The sequence below is a fragment of the Vombatus ursinus genome, unplaced genomic scaffold (assembly GCF_900497805.2).
Source record: "Vombatus ursinus unplaced genomic scaffold, bare-nosed wombat genome assembly UNPS02008996.1, whole genome shotgun sequence".
Lineage (NCBI taxonomy): Eukaryota > Metazoa > Chordata > Mammalia > Diprotodontia > Vombatidae > Vombatus > Vombatus ursinus.
Window position 1 is genome coordinate 3,884,883 of NW_020948774.1, and position 27,529 is coordinate 3,912,411.

Sequence of the window (27,529 nt, forward strand, 5' to 3'; positions counted from 1 at the left end):
TCTCATACTGATGTTGAAGCTCAATTTATTAATAATTGAGATCTTTGTTGAAATCTTTTGGAGTATTTTTTATTATTAATTCTAAGGTGAATCAGTGACTATCTATGGCTTGTATTGTCTGTAAGTGAAAGCTGCCTTTACATGAATTACTTAGATGCAGAAAATAAAGATATCAACCTCAGGACATGAGTAAACATAGTTCTTAAGTTATCTTGGTTCTTAAAAGCCACTTTTGGAGGGTTTTCTTTGTTAACAGTTAATTTATTTGATCCTACATAAATTAAGGAAGATAATCTTTTCAGCACTTTGCTTTATATTTCACTTTATTTTTTTCAGGCAAACCAGTATGGCTTGCTATGCTAAGTTATATATAGAAATTCAGGGACCATCAGACCTTCCACCTCTACAATAAGCTCCTTGTGACAATTAACATCCATCTATAAATTGGTAAGAATTAAACTAATCTCATTGGGTTATGAATGATTTAACAATACAGTTGTAGTGGGAAAACACAAAATTTAAGCTTTCAGAGTCTACCTATATCGGGATTTTCCAGATTTGGATTGCCTCATATGCTTTTTTATTACTTATATTTGCATTCAGGTTAGGTGAATTAGTGTGAAAAGTAGACTTAGTGATTCATAGTTCTTGAAATGTGATTAATATTTAGCATTATTTATTAATTCTAACTATAGTTGCCTCTTATAATTTTTTGAAGAAATCATAAGAGGCTAGATCTTGAACACGAAGTCATTGTATTGGGTTTGACTTAGTTGATACTTAATAGGTATGAGTTTATTTGACATATGGGAAGAAAAACTTGTAAGATTTCCTTTACTTTTCTCAAATGTAAGGAAAAAGAATATAGGAAAACATTCCTTGTCCCAGATTGTGATAGTTATTTTAATTTTTTTTTCTCTGCTTGACATTTCTGGTGTTGAACTTTCATCTTAGTACATTTCCAATTAGCTGCTCTGTGTGAAGCAGGTCCTTTGCCCTAACTCTTCAAAGGCTAAGAAATCTAATATGATTTGAATCTTATCTTCACTTGTTTCTTTTGTACAGCATTAAGAAAGAAAAAAAATTGATTCTCAAATAGCAGTCAGGCAGAATTTTGAGTATCTCTGTTTATGTGTATCTGTATATTAATATACATTTAAATAATACTAAAAGATATTACTGATGATGCTTCCCTTATTTTTGTTTGTATGACTGGAAACCTAGGCAATGGTTTTAAGTTCCTGCTAATTTACATACTTGGTTTATTTTACTAGCTGTAAACTAGTAAACTAGTAGCATCAAATTTAGTCATCTGGTTTAGTGTTTGGTCATTAGTACCTAAATTTTTTTTTCATGTTAGAAGAAGACTTGGCTTCACAAATATTAAATGATGTCATTTAAGCAGAATGTTTTTCCTAGGGAGGATTCTTTGTTATTTTTCAGGATGATCATCAATATAATGATTTTTATATTATCTTTCAAGGCTGCACAAAGGGTGGGTTCTCCTCCAACTAGAATATTTTTAAGTTTTCCTTGGAGTAGGGTATGAACTAGTTGAGAGTTAGTATAGGGAAGAAGTTTTGCATTTTAGTTCTGTTGTCCTCTTATGGTAGGGCATTTTTTGGTCTCTGAACTCCCTTTATGCTTTTAGAAATTATTGAGGATCCCCCTTTTGTTTATGTGTTATATCTATCAATAGTTTACCATATTAGAAATTAAACCATCTTAGTATTACTATGAAAATAGTTTTGACCTTGTGGGTCCTCAATAGGGTCTTTCCAAACCACATTTTGACAAGTATTGGCAGTAGGGAAGCCATAGGAATCTTTTTTCAGTATGGACAGTCCAAGGTTATTCACTGTGCGTTGTTCCTTAACCCTTGGTCATTTTAGTTTTAAATATGGTACAAGTTAAACATGCTTCTCCAAATTCCTTAAGAAGTTCTTACTGGTAGAAGTGCTGACTATCCCTGGGTTATGTCTTCCACAGGCTGAATCCCAAACTTGACCAGTGTAGAAAATAAATTTTTAACTGAGATAATAGAGTAAAGGAAAATGAGGAGAAAGAGATCAGCCAAGATAGGATTTTTTCTGCAGATAAGCCTTTTTCACTCAACAGTGTGAAAAGGAAAGGATTTTGGAAACACTTCCTAATCATCCTTAAGTGGAACAAAACATGGGTGTTAGTTACCAACAAGGTGGTATTTGCCCTCTAAGTACTGTTTAGGTAGCATAGACCTTAACCATATTCAGTCAGGTCCCCTGTGGCTTCAGGACAGGTGTTTAGTGGCAGCAGATGTTCTGTGGTAGGAAGGAAATCTTTGTGTGTGTGAATGAAACTACTCATGTTTGATTAAACTTGGAGTGATTTGTTAGCTGCTTCTTTGTTAGCTTGGGCTTCTGAGGGTAGAAGAGATGAATTGGTTTCTGTTTGGCTGAGTTACTATGTGACCAGAGCCTGGAATATTATGCTGTTAGAAGATTGAGCAGTTTTTTCCTCCTGAAGTCTTCTAGGCTTCCTGTTCTTTAAGGTGTAGGCCACAGTGTTAGTATACTTGACTTTCTTAGTTGTTTTTTTTTCTTTTTCCTAGAAGGATTTAGAATAGAAAAGAAATTTTTGATATTCTTAGGTCTACTTTTCCCACCTTGTTTGGAAATTGCTGTTGTTTATAAGATAAAATACAGACTCCTTACTCTGGCATTTGAGGCCCTCCATTATCTTGTTGCAGTGTACCTTTTCAACCTTATTTCTTTACAAGCACTGTTTCCTGCTTTTTTCACTTCTCTGTATGCATCCAGGTTCTTTCCTGCCACCACACTCTTTCTCAGCCATGTATGGACCTTTTTCCTCTTTCTATCTTTTGAAATCTTTAAGGCTTTGTTCAATGGGCCACATCCTCCACGAAGTCAGTTTGGATTCCCAGATTATAGTGATTACTTCCTTGTCAAATTTTCCTGCAGAATTTTACTGGCATCTCTTCAGTGCCTTTGTTACAGTCTATTTTGTATTGTGCTTATTTATTCAAATATCATACTCAGCCACTAGTGATTATAAACTCCTTGAAGGCAGGAATAATGTAGTTTTTCATCACCAGAGCCTAACACTGTATATAATATATATATATTTATTATATATATAGTACAATATATATGTATGTATATATGTAATATATACTATATATAGTATATATATTATATACATATTATTATATATATAAGGCACCTACTCTCTCTCTCTCTCTCTCTCTCTCTCTCTCTCTCTCTCTATATATATATATAGTAGGTGCCAAATAAATATTTTAAGTTGAAAAAAGTGAAGTATTTCTCTTTTTGGATAGAGCAGCAGACATACCAATGCTCTAAATAGGCCTATGGTAGAGGAGGCATGAAAGTAATATCTAGGCTCATTAGCCCGGTCTTTAGTATACAAAACTTGTCTTTTTTCCTTTTGGTGGTCCTTTTGAAAGTGTCTAGATCCTAGTTTCCTTCTCTTTGGGTGTTTTGTACTTTTAATTGCTTAAAGAGATATAATATTTCTAAAGCTTAGAAGGGGTTAATTTCCTTTCTCATTGAAGATCTGTGTTTGATTCCTCGTTTGGGGACTTCGTACCTGTGTGACCTATCGTTCTCCCTGCTTTGCAGCCATTCTTTCTCTATTTTCTTAATCTCTTTGGGCCTTACTTTCCTCATCTATAAAATAAGAGGGTTGAACTGGATGATCTCTGAGTTCTTTCCAACTCCAATATGTCCTATTTTCAAAGTTCCTTAAAATCCTCAACAACTGAAATCTCCCTTTCTAGTCAGTTTCATCTGCTTTTCACAATGGAGACCTTACCATTTCTTTAAAACTATGATTCCTCTAAGATACTATATTCTTTTTGAGGCACAGTTTCCTGTCTTGTCCTCTTTGCCCTTCTCATGACCTCCATGGAGTTCCTTGATTTTTTTTTTTTTAGGCCATCAATCCTGTCCTGGCTGCATTATCTTCTCTATTTGAATTTGACCCAATGATGAGCTATTTCAGTGACATACAGGGTTTCCCCAAAAGTCTTAGTGTATTGTTAAGTTTTAAGCTAAAACTGTACTAAGACTTTTGGGATGCTGTTTAGTCTACATCTTTAAATCCTTTCTTGCTCTGCTCTGTAGTTTCTGCCCTGCTAACCCATATGTGTGCTAACCATCTCCTTACTCCATCTCTGCTAGTTTTTTTAAAACTTCTCTCTCCAAAGTCCTTTGTGATCTAAATGTGGCCATATTTTCAGTTTTCTGCCCCGCTTCCTTTTATTTTCTCCTTCCTTCCTCTGGTGTTCTCTTTTAATACTACAAGCAGTTTGACAGGGTTACTAAACTGAATGTGAGAATGCTGTCGATATAGGTTAACCTAGAGTTTAGCAAAGCATTTGATAAAGTATCTCATATTATTCTTGTGCGGAAGATGGAGACATAGAGACTAGAAGGTAATGTAAATGGATTTAGAACTGGTAGAATGAATAGACTCAAAAAGTATTTGTTAATGATTCAGTATTACTTTGGCAGAACATCTCCACTGGAGAGTGGCTCTATGTTGTTGGATAAATGCTGTTTATTCTTATCAGATTCACAGATGACACAAAAAGGGAGGGATAGCTAACATGGAATAACAGAATTGGAATCTAAAAAGATCTTGACAGGCTGTAATCTTGGTCTGCATTAATGGAGGCATGGCTTCCAGAAATAAGGAGGTGATATTTCCACTGTTCTCTTGCCCTTGTCAGACCACATGTGAAGTATTATGTTCAGTTCTGGATTTCACAGTTTAAGAAAGTTATTGGTAAGTTGAAGCATACAGAAGAAGGAAACTGGGATGGTGAAGCATCTTGAATCTATGAATCAATCAGTCAAAAAACATTTATTTATTAAGCACGTATTTTATGCTAGGCAGTATGCTAAGTGCTGGGAATACAGTGACAAAAATGAAATGGTCTCTGCCTTAAAGGAGTTTATTTTCTATATATGAAATGAATACAAGATAATTTTAGGAGGGAGGGCACTAGTAGCTGTGGGAATTAGGAAAGGTTTCATGCAGATAGAAGTGTTTTCAGCTGAATTTTGAAGAAAATCAGAAACACAAAAGTAGAGGTGAAGAAGAAGAATGTTCCAATCGTGAAGGCCATCTAATGCAAAGGTACTTAGATGGGAGATAAATAGCAAGTAGGCTAGAGTTCACATATTAGAAGACTGGAAAGGTAGGAATAGGCCAAATTGTAAAGACCTTTAAATACCAGATGGAGAAGTTTATAATTTATCCTTAAGGTAAGAGGAAGTCATTGGGGTTTGAATATATTTAGGGGATGGAGGATGGTGTGACATGGTCAGGTCTGCACTTTAGGAATATCACTTTGGCAACTGTATGGACAATGGATTGGGGAGGAAAGAGACTTAAGGCTGGGAGACCCAAAAGAAGGTTATTGCAATCATCCATGTGAGAAGTGGAAAGAACCTGAACTGAGGAGGTAGCTTATAAATGGGGAGAAGGGTGTAAATGCAAGGGATATTGTGAAGATAGAACGATAAGACTTGGAAATTAATTATAGTTTTACTAATATTGAACCCGCCCTACATTCCTGGTATAAATCCTATCTGGTCATACTGTATTATCCTCGAGATAAGTTGCTGTAATCTCTTTGCTAATATTTGTTTAAAATTTTTGCATCTATACTCATTGGGGAAATTGATCTGTAATTTTCTTTTTCTGTTTTGGCACTTCCCGGTTTAGCTATCAGCACCATATTTGTATCTTAAGAAGAATTTGGTAGGACTCCTTCGCCTATTTTCCCAAATAGTTTATATAGTATTGGAATGAGTTCTTTAAATGTTTGATAGAATTCACTTGTAAATCCATCTGACCCTAGAGATTTTTTTCTTAGGGAGTTCATTGATGGCTTGTTTAATTTCTTTTTCTGAAATGGAGTTATTTAAGTATTTTATTTCCTCTTCTGCTAATCTGAGCAATTTGTATTTTTGTAAATATTCATCTATTTCACTAAAATTGTCAAATTTATTGGCATACAGTTGGGCAAAATAGCTCCTAATTATTGTTTTGATTTCTTCTTCATTGGTGATGAATTTACCTTTTTCATTTTTGATGCTGGTTATTTGATTTTCTTCTTTTTTTTAATCAAATTAACCAAAGTTTTATACAGTTTATTGATTTTTTCATAAAACCAGCTCTTAGTTTTATTTATTAGTTTAATAGTTTTCTTAATTTCAATTTTATTAATCTCTCCTTTGGTTTTCAGAAATTCTAATTTGCTATTTAATTGGGGATTTTTAATTTGTTCTTTTTCTAGATTTTTTAGTTGTATGCCCAATTCATTGATCTCTTCTTTCTCTGTTTCATCCATGTAAGCATTTGAAGATATAAAGCTTCCCCTAAGAACCACTTTCTCTGCATCCCATAAGTTTTGGCATGTTGTCTCATTATTGTCATTCTCTTGGATGAAGTTATTAATTGTTTCTGTGATTTGTTGTTTGAGCTGTTTGTTCTTTAGAATTAGATTATTTACTTTCCAATTAATTTTTAGTCTGTCTTTCCATGGCCCTTTATTACATGTAATTTTTATTGCATCATGATCTGAAAAGGATGCATTTAATGTTTCTGCCTTTCTGCATTGGATTGTGAGGTTTTATGCCCTAGTACATGGTCAATTTTTGTGTAGGTGACATATATCACTGAGAAAAAAGTATATTTCTTTCTATTCCCATTCAATTTTCTCCAGATGTCAACCATATCTTAACTTTTCATCTCCTTAACTTCATTCTTGTTTATTTTGTGGTTAGATTTATCTAGTTCTGGGGTGGGGGGGGTTGAGGTCCCCCACTAGTATAGTGTCATTTTCTGTTTCTTCCTGTAACTCCCTTAACTTCTTCTCTGAGAATTTGGATCCTATACCACTTGGTGTATATATATTTAATAATATTACTTCATTGTCTATGGTACCTTTTAGCAGGATGTAGTTCCCTTCCTTATCTCTTTTAATTAGATCTACTGTTGCTTTTGTTTTGTGTGAGATCAGAATTGCTACCCTTGCTTTTTTTACTTCAGCTGAAGCATGATATATTCTACTACAGCCTTTTACCTTTACTCTATGTGTATCCTTCAGTTTCAAATGTATTTCTTGTAAACAGTATATTATAGGATTATAGTTCTTAATCCACTCTGCTCTCTGCTTCCGTTTTATGGGAGAGTTCATCCTGTTCACTTTCACAGTTACGATTACTATCTGTCTTTCTCTCCATCCTTTTTTCCTCCTTGTTTATGCTTTTCTCTCTTCTTTCTCCCTTTCCCTCCTCACTAGAGTTTTGCTTTAGACCACTGCCTCCTTTGGTCTGCCCTCCCTTTTACTAGCCCCTTCCATTTTCTTCCTCTTTACCCTTACTACTTCTTCTCTCCCTTCTAATCACCGTCTCCCTTTTCTTTTCCCTTTCCCCTCCTACTTTCTATAGGGTAAGTTAGATTTCTATACCTAACTGATTATGTTATTCCCTCTTTGAACCAAATCTGATGAGAGTAAGGTTCAAATAATGCTCATCTCCCTCCCTTCTTTCCCTCTACTGGAATAGGTTTTTATGCCTTTTTATGTGATGTAATTTACATTGTCTGCCTCTTCCTTTCCTCATCTTCCAGTACAATCCCTTTTCACCACTTAGATTTTTTATCATCATATCAAAGTCATCTTATACCCACACCTTCTGTCTATATATACCCCTCTTAAATATCATAATAACAATACAGTTCTCAAGAGTTACAAGTATCATCTTCCCTTGTAGGGATATAAACAGTTTGCCCTTATTAATAACATATTGTTTTTTTCTTTTCTGTTTGCCTTTTTATGCCTCTCTTGAATCTTTTATTTAAAGATCAAATTTTCTGTTGAGCTCTGGTCTTTTTATCAGGAAGGTTTGGAAGTCCCCTATTTCATTGAATATCCATCCCCTCCCCTGAAAAATTATGCTCAATTTCGCTGGGTAGTTCTTCCTTGGTTGTAATCCAAGCTCCTTTGCCTTACGGAATGTTGTATTCCAAGCCCTTTGATCTTCTAATGTAGAAGCTGCAAGGTCCTGCATAATCCTGACTGTGGTTCCATGATATTTAAATTGTTTCCTTCTGTCTACTTGCAGTACGTTATCTTTGACCTGGTAATTTTGGAATTTGGCTACATATTCCTTGACGTTTTCAATTTGAGATCTCTTTCAGGAGGTGATCCGGTGGATTCTTTTGATGACTGTTTTACCCTCTGATTCTAGGACCTCAGGGCAGTTTTCCTTGATGATTTCTTGAGAGATGCTGTCAGGGCCCTTTTTTTCACCGTGGTTTTCAGGTAGAACAATAAATTTTAAATTGTCTCTCCTGGATCTATTTCCAGGTCAGTTGTTTTACCAGTGAGGTATTTTATGTTTTCTTCTGTTTTTTCATTCATTTGTTTCTGTTTGACTGATTCTTGATCTTTCATAGAGTCATTAGCTTCTACTTGCCCAATTCTAATTTTTAATGAATTGTTTTCTTCTATTAAATTTTGTATCTCCTTTTCCATTTGGCCCTTTTACTTTTTAAGGAGTTCTCCTCAGTGGGTTTTTGTACCTCCTTTTCCATTTGGCCAATTCTACTTTCTGAGGCCTTGTTTTCTTTAGTGTACTTTTTTTTTCCAGTTGGCCAATTGTATTTTTTAAGGACTTGTTTTCTACAGTTAATTTTTGTCCTTCCTTTTCTAAGCTATTGATTGTCTCTTGCATACCTCTCATTTCTTTTCCCAGTTTTTCTTCTACCTCTCTTACTTGACTTTTAAATCCTTCTTGTGCTCTTCCAAGAGGGCTTTTTGGGTCTGAGACCAGTTCATATTCCCCTTTGAGGCTTTGGATGTGTGTATATTGACAATGTTGTCCTCTTCTGAATTTGTGCTTTGATCATCCCTGTCCCCATAATGAGAATCTGGTCATTGTCTGTTTCTGCTTTTTGCTCATTGTGTTTGTCTATTTCCTGACTTTTAAAAAAAGTTGAGCTCTCCTGCTGAAGCACAGGGGGCACTGACCAAAGTTTCTTGTGCTGGGAACTTGGGACCTGGTCACTGGCTTTGTGTGCTGGCGCCTCAGGTGTTTGTAGTTGGAGGCTGTAGGGTTCTGGCAGCTTACCTGGTGCTCGGCTGGGGTCAGCAACACTGGAGCTCTCAGGGTTGGGGTGGGGAGTCTGGCCCCTAGGGGATGCCTGCTCACCTGGACCTTGCACTTGAATGTTTGGCTCCTACTTACCCGGGCCTTGCACTTGTATGTTTGGCTGCTAGAGGATGTCTGTCAGCCTTCAGCTTTGCCTCCTGGAGTTGTGCTTCCCACAGCTGTGCTGAGGCACCTAGAGATTTGGCTGCTGGAGAACGTCGTCACATGTGGTAGTTTCCTGAGGTGGTGTCTACAGGTTCCCCTGCCTTTACTGAGGCACTTGACGTGGGTCCTGGTGTTGGCACTTGCCTTCTCCACCACAATGGGTCTCGGGCTCAGAATTTCCCTTTGTTATGCTGAGGTGGGGCTTGCTAGGATGCCTCCTGTCTTGTACTGCCCCTCCTCCCCCAGTGAGAGAGGCCTTTCCCATTAATCCCCAAGCTTCCTGGGCTACAAGACTCCTGCACCCCATCTTTCTACTGGTTCAGCTTTCCAGGGTTTTTCCTGGGGTGATATTTTCTGGGCAGGGAGGGTGAGAGCAGCTTACTTCTTACTCTGCCATCTTGGCTCCCAGAAGCAGAACCTCTTAGAAACTAATTATATAGGTGGAATGAGTGAGAAAATGAAGATAATAATACCAAGTTTATGAATCTATATGGTTTTCAAGATGGACATGCCACTTGACGGAAGTAGGGAAATTTGAAAGATTTGTGGGTTTTGGGGGAAAGATAATGAGTTCTGTTGGCATTTTGAGTTTGACATGCCTCTAAAGGACATTTATTTCAGAATGTTTAATTTTAGTAGCTAGTTTGTGATGTGGGACTGGAACTCAGAGCCAGGAGCAAAGAATGGAGTTGCAAAGAGGAAAATTTAGGCATGATGTCAGGAAAAAGTATCCCAGAGGTGTTGTTTGGCTAATTTAGGATGTAATAGGTTTCCTGTCATTGGAGGTCTTCAGTCAAGAGACCTATTGACCATTTGTCAGATACGTTAAAGTAAGGCTTTTTTTTTGAGGTTGGACCTTATGGCTGCTGAAGTCCCTTTCAGTTCCAAAATTTTGTCATTCTGTGGTCGTCTCTGTTTTCTAGCCATTCATTCTTTTTCATTGTTGACTCCTCATTCTCCAAAACTTTGTTATTTGTTCTCTTCTCTCGTAGTATTTGCTCTGTTGGCAATGTTGATCATTTTTCACCCCTATGAAGATGACTACCAAATTGGTATCTCAAGCCTTGACTGTACCCTAGGATTCCAGTCTCATTTTATTTTTTTTGGTTTTTGGTTGGGCAGTGGGGGTTAAGTGACTTGCCCAGGGTCACACAGCTAGTAAGTGTATGTGTCTGAGGCCAGATTTGAACTCAGGTCCTTCTGAATCCAGGGCCGGTGCTCTATCCACTGTGCCACCTACCTGCCCCCTCCAGTCTCATTTCTTAAGCTGCCTGCTGGGTATCTCCACTTGGATGTCCTGCTAGTACTTCATAATCATCATGTCCCATGTTGAACTCTACAATCTTGCTCTTCTGCTTCACCATGTCCCCACTCACTCAAGCCCTAAATTTCTGTGTCATCTATGACCCTTTTCTTTCCTTCCCTTCACTCTGTAGTCAGTTATTGTCAGTACCTGTTAACTCATATCTTCACAATGTCTCTTGAACCTAGTAGTTTGATTGTAATGGCATCTTAGAAGTAACCTAAAATAAGTATTTTCATTTTAATTCTATTGGAATGGCCTAACCATGAGGACTTAATGGAGCTGCAAATATTTAAGTCTGTATTTATTTCTGTAAAGAGTGTTTTGTGGTTATGTTCATAGGTAGGTGGAGCAGTAGAAATAACAACAGAGCCTGGATTTAGCAAGACCTGAGTTAAAATCCAGCCTCAGATATTTCTTACCTTACAGGGTTGTTGTGACAGTCAGATGAGATATATTAGTAAAGTGCTTAGTACAGTGCCAGGCACATAATAGGTGCCTAATAAATACTTTTTTTCTTCCTTCCTCATGATCCTATAACTGTCTTGTTTTATATTTGTTTCTTTAGGACTTAGCACAGTGCCTTACTCATAGTGGACACCTTAAACATTGTGTCAGATTAAATTTCAAGGTATCTTAAACCAAAATCTGGCTGTAAGTATACCTCACAGGCACCAGAGAGAGGAGGAAGAGTGTTTGTGGAATGTGGAGAGCACAGATATCTTTGTCTTAGTTATGTGATGTAATGGTTGTCCAAAATATTTGGCTTCTTTTAAACTTAATAACTTGTTTTGGCTATTTCTACTTGAGTGAAATTGTTTATCCCAACTTCTAGAATGTTCAACCTCCTTGGAATAGAAAATTGTAATTCCTTGAGGAAAATTGTATAATAAATGACTTTTCTGTAAATATTTTTTGGAACCAATATTTTCCACTGCCATTGAAATAGGCTTTATTGTAGGAGTATTAATTTTACTTAAATGGAGAATACAATGTCTAAGAGCCCATAAATTAGCTGCTTCCTGGTGATACCTCTGTTTCAAACGAACAGCAGAGCCAATTTTTGGCAAGATAATAAATGAGGGAAGTTTTCCTTTCATTATCCCACTCTTTTCCTGTTGTCTATTTCTCCATTTCTAATTTTCTCTCTACAGATGCCCAGTGCCGTTATGTTGCTATATGGTTGCTTAGAGTCTCCCATTGTGATACCTCATCTAGCCTTGGCTTCTCTAAGCAGTACTTGATATTAAAACAATTACTTTTACCAGGTTCAAAATTTCTTCCTCAAAAATATTCATTCCTTCTGGTTGCCACATCTTAATTTTTGGATAGAAAGCTTCCTAGAATCTCTAGTGTCCTTCAAAGCTTAGCTCAAATACCACCTACTACTCCACCATGCAAATTACCTTGTATTTATTTTGTATATATTTATATGTGTACATGGTGTGTCATCTATAGAATATAAATTCCTTGAGGGCAAGGCCTTTTTCATTTTTGCCATTGAATCTTCAGAGCCAAGTATAATGATGGCACATTGTAGGGTTCAATAAATGTTTATTGATGATTGAATTGATTTACATTTAGGCTGGAATAGAATAGCCTTTAACTCCCCAGAGCATTTATGTTTTTGAAAATTAAATTTTCTTTTTTATTATGAACTCAACAGTCAACAACAAATGCAAACATATGGACAAACATATACAAAGACAAAAAATAAGATTAAATCAGTAAGTTAACAAGTATTTATTAAGGACTTAATATGTAGCAGACAATGTTATAGGTGCTGGGGATACAAGTAGGAATAATAAAACAGTTCCTACATACAATGAGCTTACAGACTAATGGGAGAGATAACAAGTACAATTTTTTATATATATACACACACAAAGTAGCTATGGTTACTTGAGAGGGGAGGCACTAGCAGATGAAGAGATCAGGAGATACTTCATTGATTTTATCTGAATATATCTTAAGAGAGAATACTCCTGAGGCAGAAATGAAGGACTACATTGCATGGGGAGTGTTCAATACACAGACAGAGATGAGAGAGGCATGATTAAGGAATAGTTGAATTGTGTGGGAAATTGAAGAGTGTGGGAAGGGAGTAATATCAAATGAAGCTGGAAAGGCAGGTTGTGTATGCTTGACTCTGAAGTTTAGAGGCATAGGAAGCCAGTGGGGTTGGTTAAATAGGGGTGTCACATGGCTAGATCTGTACTTAAGGAAAATTACTTTGGTAATTATATAAGGTAGATTAGATGGTGAGAGACTTGAGGTAGACAGACCAATTAAAAGGCTGTTGGAATAATCTAGTTGAGAGGTGATAAGAACCTGAATCAAGACGGTAGCTGTGTGAGTGGAGAGAAGAGTTCAGATAGGTAAGATTTGGTGGCTGATTGACTGTATAGAGTGAGGGAGAGTCAAGAGTCTAGCATAATGCTTAAATTATGAACCTGAAACACTAAAAAGATGATGGTGCCTTCAACAGAAATAGGAAAGTTTGGAGGAGGAGAGGATTAACCTGGAAAGATAATAAGTTTAGTTGAAGCAGATAAAGGTTGAGATGTCTCCAGGACATTTAGTTTGAAATGTCCAACAGAAAGTGGTGATATGGGACTGAAACTTGGGGAGTAGATGTAGGAGTTATCTGCATAGAAGTGATAATTAAAGCTGTGGGAGCTGGTGAGAGGGGGGAGAGAGAGACCAACACAAAGACAAAGACAGATACAGCTTTTCCCTTATCTTTCCTGGAACTGCTTATCCATTCTCCTTCCCTTTCTGGTTCTTCTTTATGTGTAGTCTTCCCCCATTAGAACACAAGCTCCTTGAAGGAAGGGACTGTTACTTGCTTCTACTTGTATCCCTGGCTTTAATAAAGTGCTTGGCACATAGTAAGCTCTTAATGAATGCTTTGTCATTTATTCATTATATACAGTGTTTTCCTTTTGTTTACTCTTCTGTTCATATATATCTTTCCAGGTTTCTCTGAATCTGCCATAACCATACTATAGTATTCCTTCATGTTCATATGACATAATTTGTTCAGCCATCCCCCAGTGGATGGGCATTCCTTTAGTTTCCAGGTCTTTCTACAACAGAAAATGCTGCTAAAAATATTTTTGTAGAAATGAGTCATTTCCCTCTGTCTTTGATACAAGCCTTTTACTGGTATCAACAGTTCAAAGGGTATGTATATTTTAGTCATGTTTTTTGAATATAATTCCAAATTGCTTTCCAGAGTGGTTGGACCAATTTATAGCTCTACTATTAATATTGTTAGTATTAGTATGCCTTTCCTCCCACAGACCCTCCAATAAATGCTGTTTTCCTCTTTTGTGTCTTTGCCAATCTGATGGGTGTAAGGTAAAAACCTCTAATTTACTTCAATTTGCATTTCTCTTAACATGAGTGATGGGGAGCATTTTTCCTGTTAGTTAAAAAAATAATCTGAAGGAAAAGAGCTTTAAAAGTCTTAAGAATTCAGTAACCAATCATGATTCCCAAAGACTGATAATGAAGCATGCTTCTCACCTTTTGATAGAAGGATAATAAACTAGTGGTGAAAAACTAGATGTTCATTTTCAGTCATAACTATTGTGTTGCTTTGTTTTACCTAATAATAACCTATTCTGGTTATTATAAGGAAAGGTTTTTAAACTTTTACCTTTACCTAGACCCCACCATCCATCACCTCAAGGTCTTTTTCTATCTTTTCCTTTTATTTTTGATGATAACATATAGAAAGGCTGGTGGTTTTGTGAGGTTTATATCCTGCTACTTTAATGAAGTTATTGTTGCAGTTGATTTTTAATTGAATCAGTTAGGTTCTCTAAGTAAACCATCATATCAGCAACAATTAAAATTTTGTTCTTTGTTTAAGCATATTCTCACAATTTCATTATTTTGTCTTAGTACAATAGCTAACTTTTTTAGAACTATATCAAGTAATAGTGGAGAAACCCTTGCATTACCCTGGATCTTATGGGAAAGGTCTTTATTATTTCTCCATTATAGATAATGCTAGCTCTTGTTTTTATATAGATTTTTTTAAAATCATATTTGCTTGTGATTATTTCTTCTCCAACTCTATCTTATCTCCTAAACCCATCTCTTTATTGGATATTTCCCTGGATATTTCCCTGTTGCTTTTAATGTGATGTACTTAGATATTAAACTATTTGTGTTTTTCATCTCCCCTTGTTCAGTTTTAAAAAGAATAAGTTTGATGAGATGCCCATTCCTCATGTTAGCATAATCTTCTAATGCACCCCAGTTATGAGAGAATAAGTTTATTCCTTTTATTTCTCTCTCTCTCTTTCCTTTCTTTGCTCCCTGTTTTACCCTTGAAGATGGTGGGATTCTGAAGGGATCATAGTTTCTTCTCCTCTCAATTATGATGAAAACACTTGATCATCATTTAACTCCTTTGGATTGCTCATATGTGTTTACCTTTCTTAGTGTCTCCTGCTTTTTTCAACTAGAATGATTGAAAGTCTTCTAATCTAGTAAAGCAGGAGTTCTCAAACTTTTTTTGTGTCATGGACTACTACTTAGGGAATCTTGTGAAGCCTGTGGACCCCTTCTTAGGAATGATGTTTGTTATGACTAATGTGGAAATATGTTTAATATAATTATACATGAATAGCCTATATCAGATTGCATGCTGTCTTGGGGAGGGGAGAGAGGAGGAAGGGAGAAAATTTAGAACTTGAAATCTTATAAAAGTGAATGTTGAAAACTAAGAATAAATAAGTTAATCAAAAAAGAATGATGTTTGTTGTCTACACTTGCAATTTAAGGATGTGCTAAATTTCAGTTAAAGATTAGTGAAAACAATTTCCTATCCAAATTAAAGAACCCTCTGAAATTTAACCCTAGATTAAAAACTTATAGGAGGCACAACTTACTGTTCAGCCTTTCCCTAATTGATAGACTCCCCCATTGTTTTCAATTATTTACTATAACAAAAAGAGCTGGTATAATATTTTTCTATACATGGGTTCATTTTTTCTTTCTTTGATCTCTCCAGGGGGTAGGCCTAGTAGGATATTACTGGACTAAAGGGTATGCAGAGGTTAGTAACTTTTTGGGCATAGTTCCAAATTGCTTCTAAGAATAGCTGCTAGACTTATTCATAAGTCCACAAAATAATGCATCAGTGTGCCTTGTCTCCATATGGCCCTTTCAGCAATTGTAATTTTCATTTTTTGCCGTCTTTGGAACTTCATATTTGCCTTAATTTGGATTTTTCTAATTATTAGTGATTTTGGAGCATTTTTTTATATAGATTTTATTAGCTTCCACTTCTTCCTTTGAAAAACTGCCTGTTCATATTCTTTATTGTGATGTCTCTGTTGGGAAATGACTGTTGTTAATTTGTAACAACAGGTTTGAATCAATTCCTTTCTTGAATACAGGATCACTATGAGAGAAACTTTCTGCAAAGATTTTCCCCAAATTAACTCTTATTATTTTAATTTAATTGGTTTTATGTCAAATTAAAAAAAAATATTTATAGGATCAAAATATAGCCATTTTATCTTCTGTGATTCTTTATCCCTTGTTTAGTCATGACTATTTCTCCCCTATCTTTAGTCGTGAAGGGTAATCTGTTTTGTTGATGTACTTAAAGAAGCATCACTGTCATTTCCTGCTGAATTCCTTCTCCTTCCACTACTAGAGCCCTCCCATCTAATAAACACAGCTTAGCAAAATAAGTCAACACATTGACCATGTCTGGAAAATGTATTTTGCAGTTGTGGTTTACAACTACAAGAGATTGGAGTCATATTTTGCTCTTAGTCTTCTGGAATTATAATTGATCACTGCATTAATCAGAACTAAAATCTTTCAGAGTTGTTTTCCTTAACATTGTTGTGTTCCTTATGTGTTTTCCTCATCCTATTCATTTTATTGTCTGATCATATAATCCTTCCCAGATTTCTCTGTATTCTTCATATTTGTTATTTCTTATGACCAAATTTTATATTACATTCACATGTCATAATTAGTTCTGCCATTGACCAATTGATGAGAACCCATTCTGTTTCTAGTTCTTGGCTATTACAAAAAGTGCTACCATAAATCTTTTTGTATATATGGGACGTTTTCTTTTTGACTCCCTTGGTGTAAGTACCTGATAATGGCATAACTGTGTCAAAGGAGAATTCAGTTACTGGTCGTGCCCTCACCTTATTTTACTGAAATAGTTTCCATCCTTAAAGGTTTAGCTTAAGCGTCTCTTCCTCAGATAAATATTCCGTTTCCCCTAAGCCAAAGTGATTGTTTCTAGATCCTGTATTTTTTTGGTAAGAGTGACCTGATCCGTGATTTCATCAGTTAAAGGGAATTTGTGGTATGGAAATGCCCTATTCCAGTGCAGGTCTGAAGTTGTCCTGCAATTTTGAGTCTTTGAGAGTTGTTTGGGAACACTGAGACATTAAGTGACTTGCCTAGGATCACATTGTGTCAAACCTGGTTCTTGAACTCAGGTCTTTGTGACTTTAAAGTCAATTCTGCTATCCACTATACCAAGGCTGCCTTTCTGTATTTCATAACCCTATTATAATTTGTATTATAATTGAGTACTTTTATAATCTTCCCCAATTACACAATATATTCTATGAGGGAAACGTTTTTTTGTTGTTGTTGTTTTTTTTTGGTGAGGCAGTTGCGGTTAAGTGACTTGCCCAGGGTCACTCAGCTACTAAGTGTTAAGTGTCAGAGGTCGGATTTGAACTCAGGTCCTCCTGACTCCAGGGCTAGTGCTTTATCCACTGCATCACCTAGCTGCCCCAAGCAATTCTTTTTATATGCCTTTATAACCTTTAGCACCTTGTGTCATTTACATAGTAAAAAGTTAAATGTTTTTGAATACTGTCCTTTCTTCTTGGGAATTTTTGATCTAAACCCCAGAGTTGTTGTCATATCAATAGCAGAAGGAAAGCATTAAACCCACTAAGCTTATAAGTCATTTGGGGAGAGAAGACTTACACATGTGAAACAGTATAAGATTACATATAATCAAATGCCAGATGATATATAGAGGCATATGTTTGAGACCTATCTCTGCCACTGACTTAGCTGTGTGTGACTTTCTGCAACTTATTTTATCTCCCGAGGCTTCAGTTTTCTCTTCGCTAAAATGATAAGAGTCAAACAAAATTATCACTGGTAGAACTTTTAACTCTAAAAGTCTATGATTCTGTTTGAAGATAGTAAAGTTTTACTGTTGGTTTAAAGCCTAGATACTAATGCATAAAACAATACTGACTTTCATTTCCTAGGGATTTGGGGAAAAGTTTTGTTACAGTACTTAAAAAGTACATTGAGTTCCTTGGCTTATTATTCAGGTTTCAGATAACTAATTTCTTGCTAGAGTCACATTTCTTGCTACAGGACTTAGTCTTGCTTCCCTTGACAAGTGCTGACTTACGAACCTTCTCTGAGGATGTAAACTCTCTTAAGAGGACATTTGCCGTTAGATGAATTCTTGACAACACTTTAATGAACATATAATAAAAATCACTCACCAGATCCATAGAACAATGTCTTGTTTCAGACCTGGGTGTTCTGGCTCCTACAAGCTGTCGAAGTGTAGATACCCATTCAGGATCTTAGTTTCTCCATATTTTACCCTGGTGTCCTTCCTGCCCTTTGCAGATGATACTGAGAACAAATGAGCTATTCATTGTCCTCTGGGAGAGAGTATTATTCTCATCCATATTGTTTATTTTCATTGTTTTTCTTGCTAAAGCATGGAAATGTACAGGTTAGCACTCATTCCTTGCCAGACCCTTCCATCACTGTTGGTGGCCCTCATTCCTCCCATGCCCCTGTATTTCCCTTTTCCTCCAATCACTTGGCATTATCTTTTTTTAAAAATAATTTTTGGATATCTTGTTTTTACATTGCCTAAACTTCCTCCTGTATCCCTCCCCAGAGAACCACTTCAGACGACAAAGAACTTTTTTAAAATACAAAGAGGAAAAAGGAAAAAAAAATCATAAAATACCATCAATACATCAAAAAAAAAAAGCTAAGAATACATGCAGTGTTCCACATTTGTCAACAGCAGCCCTTTCCCTACCATCTCCATCTCTGCAAAGAAGTGGGAGGAGTTATCTCTTTATCCCTTCTTTTCAGCCGTGGTTGTTTTTTGTAATTTTGCAGTGCTTCATTTTGTTGTTGTTATTCTTTCCCTTTATATTTTTGTAGTCATTTATTGTCTCTGCTTAACTTTACTTTGCATCAGTTTACATATATCTTTCTCTTCTTGTCTGTTTCCCTTTTCTTATAGCATAATGATATTCCCTTATGTTCATCTACAACAATTTATTTAGCCGTTCCCCAATCAGTAGCCATCATTTTTGTTTCCAGTTCTTTGCCACTGCAAAAAGTGCTACTATAAATAAAATGGTGTCTAAGGGGCCTTTCTTTTTATCAGTGACAATGCCTGGTAGTGGAATCTGAGGAGGAAAAGAATATGAACCTTTTAGCCACTTTTATTTGCATAGTGCCAAATTTGTTTCTAAAATGGTTGTACTCATTCACAGCTCCACCAACAGGATATTGGTGTGCAGCTACATCTTTGACACTAATTTTTTGCCTGCTTGATGTAATTATCCGACAGGTGAATTCATCTATATAACCCACATTTTCCCCCTGGCATTCAAAATTGAACTTAAGCAACTTTTAAAAGAAAAACAAACTTAATGAATATCAGAGTTTGAACTATCTACATCATTTTCATTTTCTCCCAATATTTGGTAATAATCTTATATGTATTTTTATGGAATTGTAATTTATATATTTATAGTATTTACTTTTTTCACTTAACATTAGTTCATATATACATTTTCATATATTGGTATAATGTGTATGCTTATCATTTTTGTAGCTGTATGGAGTCTGTTGTGTTAATATAGCAGAATTTATTTGGCCATTTTTATATTTCAGGTCCTGATCTGTTCTGAAATCTTTTCTATACTATCTTCTTTTGTTTCTATTATCCCCACTTTATACTTCATTTATCTTCCATAGGGTAACACTGTTTAAAACTATATCACTGTTTTCAAAACTTTCTTGATATTCTTTGTTGCTCTTTTAATCATTATGAACTTCAATATAGGTTTCAACATCTTTGATTAATTAGCTCCATCCAGCCTGGCTAGTTTTTTTCATGTTGGCCCCTCCCTCTTCCCCCATTGTTAGGGATGCACCATAATATGGAATGGCCTTCCTCTGTTGACAAAATTATGTACATCCTTTTAGAATTGGCTCAAAATTTACCTCTTTCGGGGGAACAGTTTCTTCTGACCATAGAACTAGATCTATGAACCTTTTAGGTTAACCAACATGGCCAGATGGCTTCTTACTTCTGTTTATACTTGTATATGCACATATTTGTCCATCCTCTATTTCCTTCTACAGTATATGCTGTTTTAAGGTGGGGGACCCATAGGAGTTCACATTATGTAAACCCTGTTAGCACATGAAATACAGTTTTCCCATCGAGGACTCTTCTATGATTCCCTTTTTGATCTTGACACATGTACCCAGTATCCTTTGTTCTGCTAACCAGTTTACAATGCTATGGGAATGGAGAGGGCCCTGGGTAGGACACCTCCCCCAATTCCCTTTCTTTTACTCATTTAAGACCAGATTAACATACTCTATCATATTTTCCTCATAGAAAATTTGCAATATGAGGGGGAATCCTTTCTGCAAGATTGAAGGCTCCCTTTTCAAGATTGCAAGATGGAAGACATTAAAATTACGTAAAATTGGAAAAACTCTAAAAATTTTTTAGTTTATTATTGCCTTTTTTTTTTTACACCACTGTCATTTCCCATTCGTCCACTCCTCACAAAGAAAATCATTTAAGCAAAATGAAGACTCAGTGACTGAATTTGACAGCATGTACATTTTGCACTTTTAGTCTCCTACTTTTCTACTAAAGGCACTGAGTTGTGTTTCATCATCTGATTTGTCAGTGTAGTCATTCAGTTTGTCTTTTGTGTTGTTTTAGTTTATATGATTGTAGTATTGTAAATTGTTCACCTGGGTTCTGCTTATTTTCCTTCATGCAGATCTTCCCATGTTTCTCTAAATTTCTTTTATTTATGATTCTTATGGCTCAATGAGATTCCATTACAATCATATACCTCAATTTGTTTAGCTATTTTTCAATTGATGGTTACACCCTTTTTTTAAAATTTCTGTATTAGTGGAACAGATTATGCCCTAAATAAATAACACCATTTTGTTCCCTATTCTAGGCCTAACCAATGCCTTTGAATGTCATTGACAGACCTAAAGTACAAGCAGGAGAGGTAGTGAAAAGAGGGAAAGGAAAGAAAGAAAAGAAAGGAGTGCATTTAATTGACAGAATTGGTAGAATGTTAAAATTGTCTGAATTAAAAAGTAGTAGCATCCATGTCATAGCTTGCATATTCCTGCCCTAGTCCAACCTTGAGATTCTCCTCCCTTCATCATAAGCTTAACATTCCCAGTCCCTTTTCCTCTAGCCTGCTCAGAATCAGGTGTCAGATCTGTGGTTCTAACTTAATGAAAGCCTTCACCATTTTCTAGGTAGTACAGTATCAGACTAGATCAGAAGCATGAAGCCAGGAAGTGGTTAGCCTGGGGTGGACAAACAACTGGCATAAGAAGAAAACACTCAGAGAAGTGAACTTTCATAAAGGTTGGTAATCATGGTAGAAGAGCAGAGACATATGTAGATAAGGAGTTTTAAAATAGAATAATCTGGTGTAAATTAACACCCATCCAGTTCCCATGTTTCCCATCTACCAAATAGGGATCATACCATTAACAGTATAGTACTTTTCACGTGATAGGCGCTTAGTAAACGTTTGTTGAGCGTTTTTTTTTTTTTTTGTTTTGTTTTTTGGTGAGGCAATTGGGGTTAAATGACTTGCCCAGGGTCACATAGCTAGTAAGTTTCTAGTGTCTGAGGCTGGATTTGAACTTGGGTCCTTCTGACTCCAAGGCTGGAGCTCTAACTACTGTGCCACCTAGCCAACCCCTAAAGCATCTCTTTATCACAGGGAGCCTATCTGGAAGAGTAGGGAGAGAGCCAGCCCATCTTGAAGCAGGAACATTTTGGTGCAAATCCTGGTCCTATTGTATACTGGCTTGTCAAGTCACTGACTTCTCAGCACTGTAGGCAACTCTATCTAAGCTGTAGAGAAGGGACCAACTTGGATCAACAGAGGCTATTTCTGCATTCAGGAGTTTCAGTGGAATCACCGATCCAGTTCTTTTGTTACTGACGTTATTTGACATTAAAATACACACGTGGGTCCTTCTTTTAGGGCCTTATAACAGCACTGACAGAGTATTGGCCTTAAGAAGAAACAACTCAGGCAGTTAAAGAAATAAACATTTTTAAGCACAAAATTAGGAAATAAGTAAATGTTTACATTGTGTAGCAGCTTGTAGTGAATATTGTGTACAAATGAAAGGTGGTTGTATCATAGGAATCTATTGCCCTTTCTGTAACATGGAGGGCTGTTTCCTTTTAAATCACTTAGAACCTTTTCACCTGGATTTAGTGTTTAGTTACTAGTGGATTGCCTCACATCTGGACTCATCATGGTAGCAAATTCACTCCTGATGGATGGTAGCTAACATGTAGGTCTTTCATTGGTTTGTTAACCCAGTTACAGATGACCTATTTAACTATTGTGTTAGAAACAAGAATGTATAAAAGTAATCTATCTAAATGTCTTTGTTCTCCATCAGTGCTGTTTTACATTGAATGATGACAGGCTAAGGGAGAGAAGATGAGAAAAGACAGGCAGAGGCTGATATGCCATTAATTTGTGCTATTGCTGTTCAGAACAATATCCTGATAATGTAGAGTGTGGTATCAGTTTGGGGGTATTATGTTTCCTGTCTGAATCCTGTTGGATATTTTCTTTCTTTGTATTTCTTTGTATTCAAACTTCCAGGTTAGTGGACTAGAACTCAAGGTTAGATAAATCTATCAAGTATAGAGTCTCTAGAACATCTTCCCATCATCCCTTTTTTTTGGTTATTCTGTACTTGACAATTAACATTTCCATATACAGAGAAGAACAGAAAAGGAGGATTGTATGTGAACATGCAAATTTGTATTATGTACAACTTGGTTTTTTAAAAATTATATAATTTAACACAGTAGTTCCAAAGCTTTCCTGCTTATCTCTGTCTGCCTCTGAACTTCTTTATTTTATTAGTTTTTTAAAAAAACCAATTCTTGGTTTTATTTATCAATTCAACTTTATTTTGCTTTTAATTTATTTTGTCTCTCATTTTTAAAATTCCTATTTTTCTATTTAGTTGGGGCTTTTTGATTTGTTTGTTTTTAGATTTTTACTTTCAGGCCCAGTTCATTGATTTGTTCTTTTTTTTTTTATTCATGAAAGTGTAAGCATAGTTAAGCAAAAACAAATTCATGCATTTGCCATATCCAAAAATGCACCTCATTCTGCACCTTGATTCATGCTTCAGCATCATGGCATAGTGGTTAAGGCAGAAGACTTGGAGTCAAGATGACCTGGGTTCAAATTCCACCTCAGACACTGAGTAGCTATGTAACCTCAGGCAAGCATAACCTCTCAGGTTCCTCGTTTATAAAATGAAGAACTTGTACTTGATGTTCTCAAAAGATCCTTTTAGCTCTGAATTAATGATCCTAAGATCGTCTGGAGTCCTGGTTGGTCATTGCCTTGATCAGAATTCTTAAGTTTTTCAAAGCACAACTTTACTATAACCACTTAGAATACTTCCCTTCTTTCTCCTTCAAACCATTCTCTTCAGGATTTGGTGCCACTTCATACTAAGTTATAAAGACTTGTAGAAAATTGTGTTTTTACTTTCTCTGAACTTCTAAATGAGAAAAACAAAAAATAATTGTTCTCTTTGGGACTTTTTCTTTATTTCTTCTGGTAGGGAGGAGTCATAACAGATTTGTTTTTCTTTTAGCCATTAGACAATAGAGCTTCAAAGAACGTTATATGTATATTGTTATTCTCTTAGGGGACTGTAGAATGTGATCCCAGAATTATTTCCAAAAAATTATACTTAGACATTCTGCCAGCTTATTTCCCAGATTGCTTACTTCCAGTCTTTTTATCTAGAAGAGTCAGGTAGGTGGGTCAGTGGATAGAATGCCAGGCTTGAAATCAGGAAGACTCATGTTCTTGAGTTCAAATCTAGCCTCTGACACTTAATAGCAGTGTGACCTTGGGCAAGTCACTTAACCCTGTTTGCCTCAGCTTCCTCATCTGTAAAATGAGCTGGAGAAAGAAATGGGAAACCACTAGAAAACCCCACGTGGGATCATTAAGAGTTGGACACTACTGGAAAACAACTGAACATCAACATCTTTTTATCTAGAAGTATAACCTCCTAGACGTGGCAGGTAGCAGCAGTAAGCAGCTACAGGCAAGCCCAGCTCTGGTTGAGATGAGAAGGGAGCTGGAGTTGTATAGTTCCCTTCATTTTTCATGGCCTTAGTAACTATAATAACTGTAATCTTGAGATCATGCAGCTCTTAGAAATGAGATAAAAGAAAATGATCTTTCTTCTATGGCAATTAAGGGGAGAAGTGGGAGGGAGTTGAGGAACCTTTTCTCCCTGCATCTGGAATCATAGAATTTGTACCTAGAAAGAAGGGGCCTTAGAAGTAATTTTGTTTAATTCCCTAATTTTATAAGTGAGGAAATGACCCTGAGAAATGTTCCAAGTAATAAGTAGCAGTGTCAGTATCCAAACCCAGGTCCTCTAAATTCATATCTAGAGTTCTGTTACACTCTACTGCTTCTTTGTCTGTCTGGGGCAGATTTCATTTTTGGAGATTTTGATTATGTAAAATTGAAAAGGTTTGCAAAGAAAAAATAATGTTAGAATTTGAAGAAAAATATCTTGGAAACAAGTATTTTTGATAAAGGCTTGCTATCCAAAATTTATAGGGAACTGATGAATACAAAAACCACCCCAACAGATAAACAGTAAAAGGATATGAACAAGCAGTTTTCAAATCAACCATATGGAAGAATGTTCTAAATCACTAATAATAAGAGTTTTACAGATGAAGTCCTGGGCAGCTAGGTAGTACAGTGGATAGAGTGCCAGGCCTGGAGTCAGGAAGACTTATCTTCCTGAGTTCAAATATGGCCTCAGATACTTATGTGTGTCTGAGACACACAGACACAGACAGCTGTGTGACCCTGGGCAAGTCACTTAACCCTGTTTGCCTCAGAGGAAGAAAATGGCAGACCACTCCAGTAGCTTTGTCAGGAAAACCCCAAATGGGTTCATGAAAAGTCAGACATGACTGAGAAACAATTGAACAACAACAAATGAAAGCAACTTTGAAGTTCCACCTCACTTTTATCAGTTTGGCAAAGACAATAAAAGAGAAAAATGACTATTTTTGAAGTACATATGGGAAAATAGACTCACTAATGCAGTGTTAGTGTATCAGTGGATTGGCCCAGCTATTCTGTTTAAAATTTTTGAGTTGGTACTCATTAATGGTATTGGCCTATAGTTTTCTTTTTTTAAATCTTTCTCTGGTTTAGGACTTATTAGGACTTTTTCTTATAAAAGGATTCAGGTGGGTTCTTTCTCAATTTTTGAGAATAATTTGTGAAATATGAGTACTGTCTTTAAAAGTTTGATAGAATTCAAAGTCAATAATAAATTCACTAAACATCTATTAGGCACCAGACATACATGCCAAGCATTTATGCTAAAGAATGCAAATTAGAAAAAGACAGTCCCTGCCCTCAAGGAGTTTACCATCTTATCTGGGAAGACAGTACACAAAAGGAAACTGATATGGTTGGGGAGGGAGACCCCAGGGGTGTATCTTGTTCTATGGGGCTGAAACCAAGCAGAGTTATATTATAGATGGAAAATGGCTGTTGTCCTTTGTTCTAGAAGAGGACCAAAATGATGTTACTGTGTTAGAGTCAAGTTACAATGCTTCTGACTGTGGCTAATCAGACCAATAGGACCTCGGATTTGGGGTGGATTCTCTAAATTTGTGTATCTACCATTTCTTTTGAGTTACTTCAATTCTGCTTTGCTCATAGGGCACAGCACCTTCTCAGATCAGGGTACACCATGCTTGGTGGTCCTCTGCCAGTGTCACACAATCATGTCACACAATCAATTCCAAAGTCATTGAGAGAAACCTTGAGAGTGTCCTTGTATCGCTTCTTCTTACCACTATGTGAGTGATTGCCCTGTGTGAGTTCTCCATAACAGAATGCTAGACTGATCATAGACTTATCTTCTTCAAGCTAAATATCTGCATTCAACAAAAGCAGTGGGCCCCAAGGCAAAATGACTACCAGAAGAATTAATGTAAACAGATTACAGTGCTTCTTTGAGTGGGAACAGTTTGTTGCTAACCTGAAGAGAAAGTTGAGCCAACACATAGCTGGCAAGAGTGGAGCAGAAAAGGAGCAGGCAGCTTTCAGATATTTGGTGTGTGGCACTGCATTTGCTCATCTGGGTCAGAACACTCTCAAACATCAAGATTGGTTTGATGAAAATGATGGGGAAATTCAGAAACCATTAAATGAAAAATGAGAACTCCACAAGGTTTACTAGCAGGATGGTTAATCCATCTCTAAGAAGGCTGGGTTTAATTCCATCAAAAGTAAAGTACAAGCAAAGCTTAGAGAAGTGCAAGATTCTTGGTTCAGTAAGAAGGCAGATGAAATTCAGTTTTATGCTGATAGTAACAATCCAGAGCACTTTTATGATGCCCTGAAGGCTTGTGGTTTATCCTTCTTTCTCGAAGAGGACCATGGCATCAGGGAGATGATGACATGACTTGCACTTGACTTTGATTTGAGTGAGAGAGGGCTGTGCAAAGTCACTTTCTCTTCCAGAGCCATCTGGGTCCAGTGGCCGGATATCGATCAGAACAACTGGATATAGCCCAGGATGCAGTGAGCTATTTATGGACTAAAGACCTATGGTATATCTCAACTACTCTGTACTGATGGAGCAAGACATGATCCTGGAGTGAACATTTCCATAATGTTCTCAACAAACCATCATCAATCACTGCTGAAGCCTTCAACCATTTACTTCAGAAGAGGTTTTGAATGCCATTAGGCTCTTTTGTGTGGCAAAGCACCTGGTACTGATTCTGTTTCAGCTGTGATTTACAAGGTGGGGGGGGTACATTGCTCATACAAAAAGTTAACTGAAATTTTATGGCAAGAGGTTTTTCCCCCAGCAGTCCAAGGATGTCTCCATTGTCCATCTTTATAAAGGTAAAGGAAATAGATTGTCCGGAGACAACCACAGTGGGGTCTCCCTCTTAACTATTGCTGGTAAGATTCTTGCTAGAGTCGTCCTTAATAGGCTTATCCATCACCTGGAAGATGGTCATCTACCTGAGAGCCAGTGTAGCTTTAGAAGGGGCTGAGGAAAGGTCAATATAGTGTTTGCTGCCTGACAACTCCAGGAGAAATGCTTAGAGCAGAACAGAGATCTGTACACAATGTTTTAGATGGAAAATAGTGAGAGCTAAAAGTCCAATTCTTGCGCTCTGAAGAGGAGGGTTTTGGGAAGAGTTAAGTGCTCCACTTTACAGTCCTCCAATTAGAGGGGAGGTAAGGTGTTGAGTATCCTAGACTGAGTTAAGCCACAGTGGTGATGAGATTAGAAAAGACTAGGAGTGGAATTTTTGCCCTTGGTATTTCCCTTACATACATCTAAATCTATTTCTTTTTTCTGAGATTGGATTATTTAAGATCTCTTTCTGTTCTTCTGATAGTTTGTGTATTTTATTTGAAGGTATTCCTCTGTTTCTTTTGTGTTCTTAATTTTGTTAGCATAA

The 27,529-nt window shown here is 36.4% G+C and overlaps 1 protein-coding gene across 5 annotated transcripts in view; it reads left to right on the forward strand.

Annotated features, from left to right (window-relative positions):
• TBC1D16 (TBC1 domain family member 16) overlaps window positions 1-27,529 on the forward strand; it is a 136,068-nt gene that overhangs the window by 2,474 nt on the left and 106,065 nt on the right. The window contains exon 2 of one of the 5 annotated variants that reach the window (XM_027850082.1): window positions 337-447. The exons of 3 other annotated variants lie outside the window; for them this stretch is intronic. The gene's annotated coding sequence lies outside the window, so the exon portion shown is untranslated. Of the gene's footprint in view, window positions 1-336; window positions 448-26,621; window positions 26,857-27,529 lie in introns of those variants that run through there. One more of the 5 variants, XM_027850084.1, reaches the window with a different exon arrangement.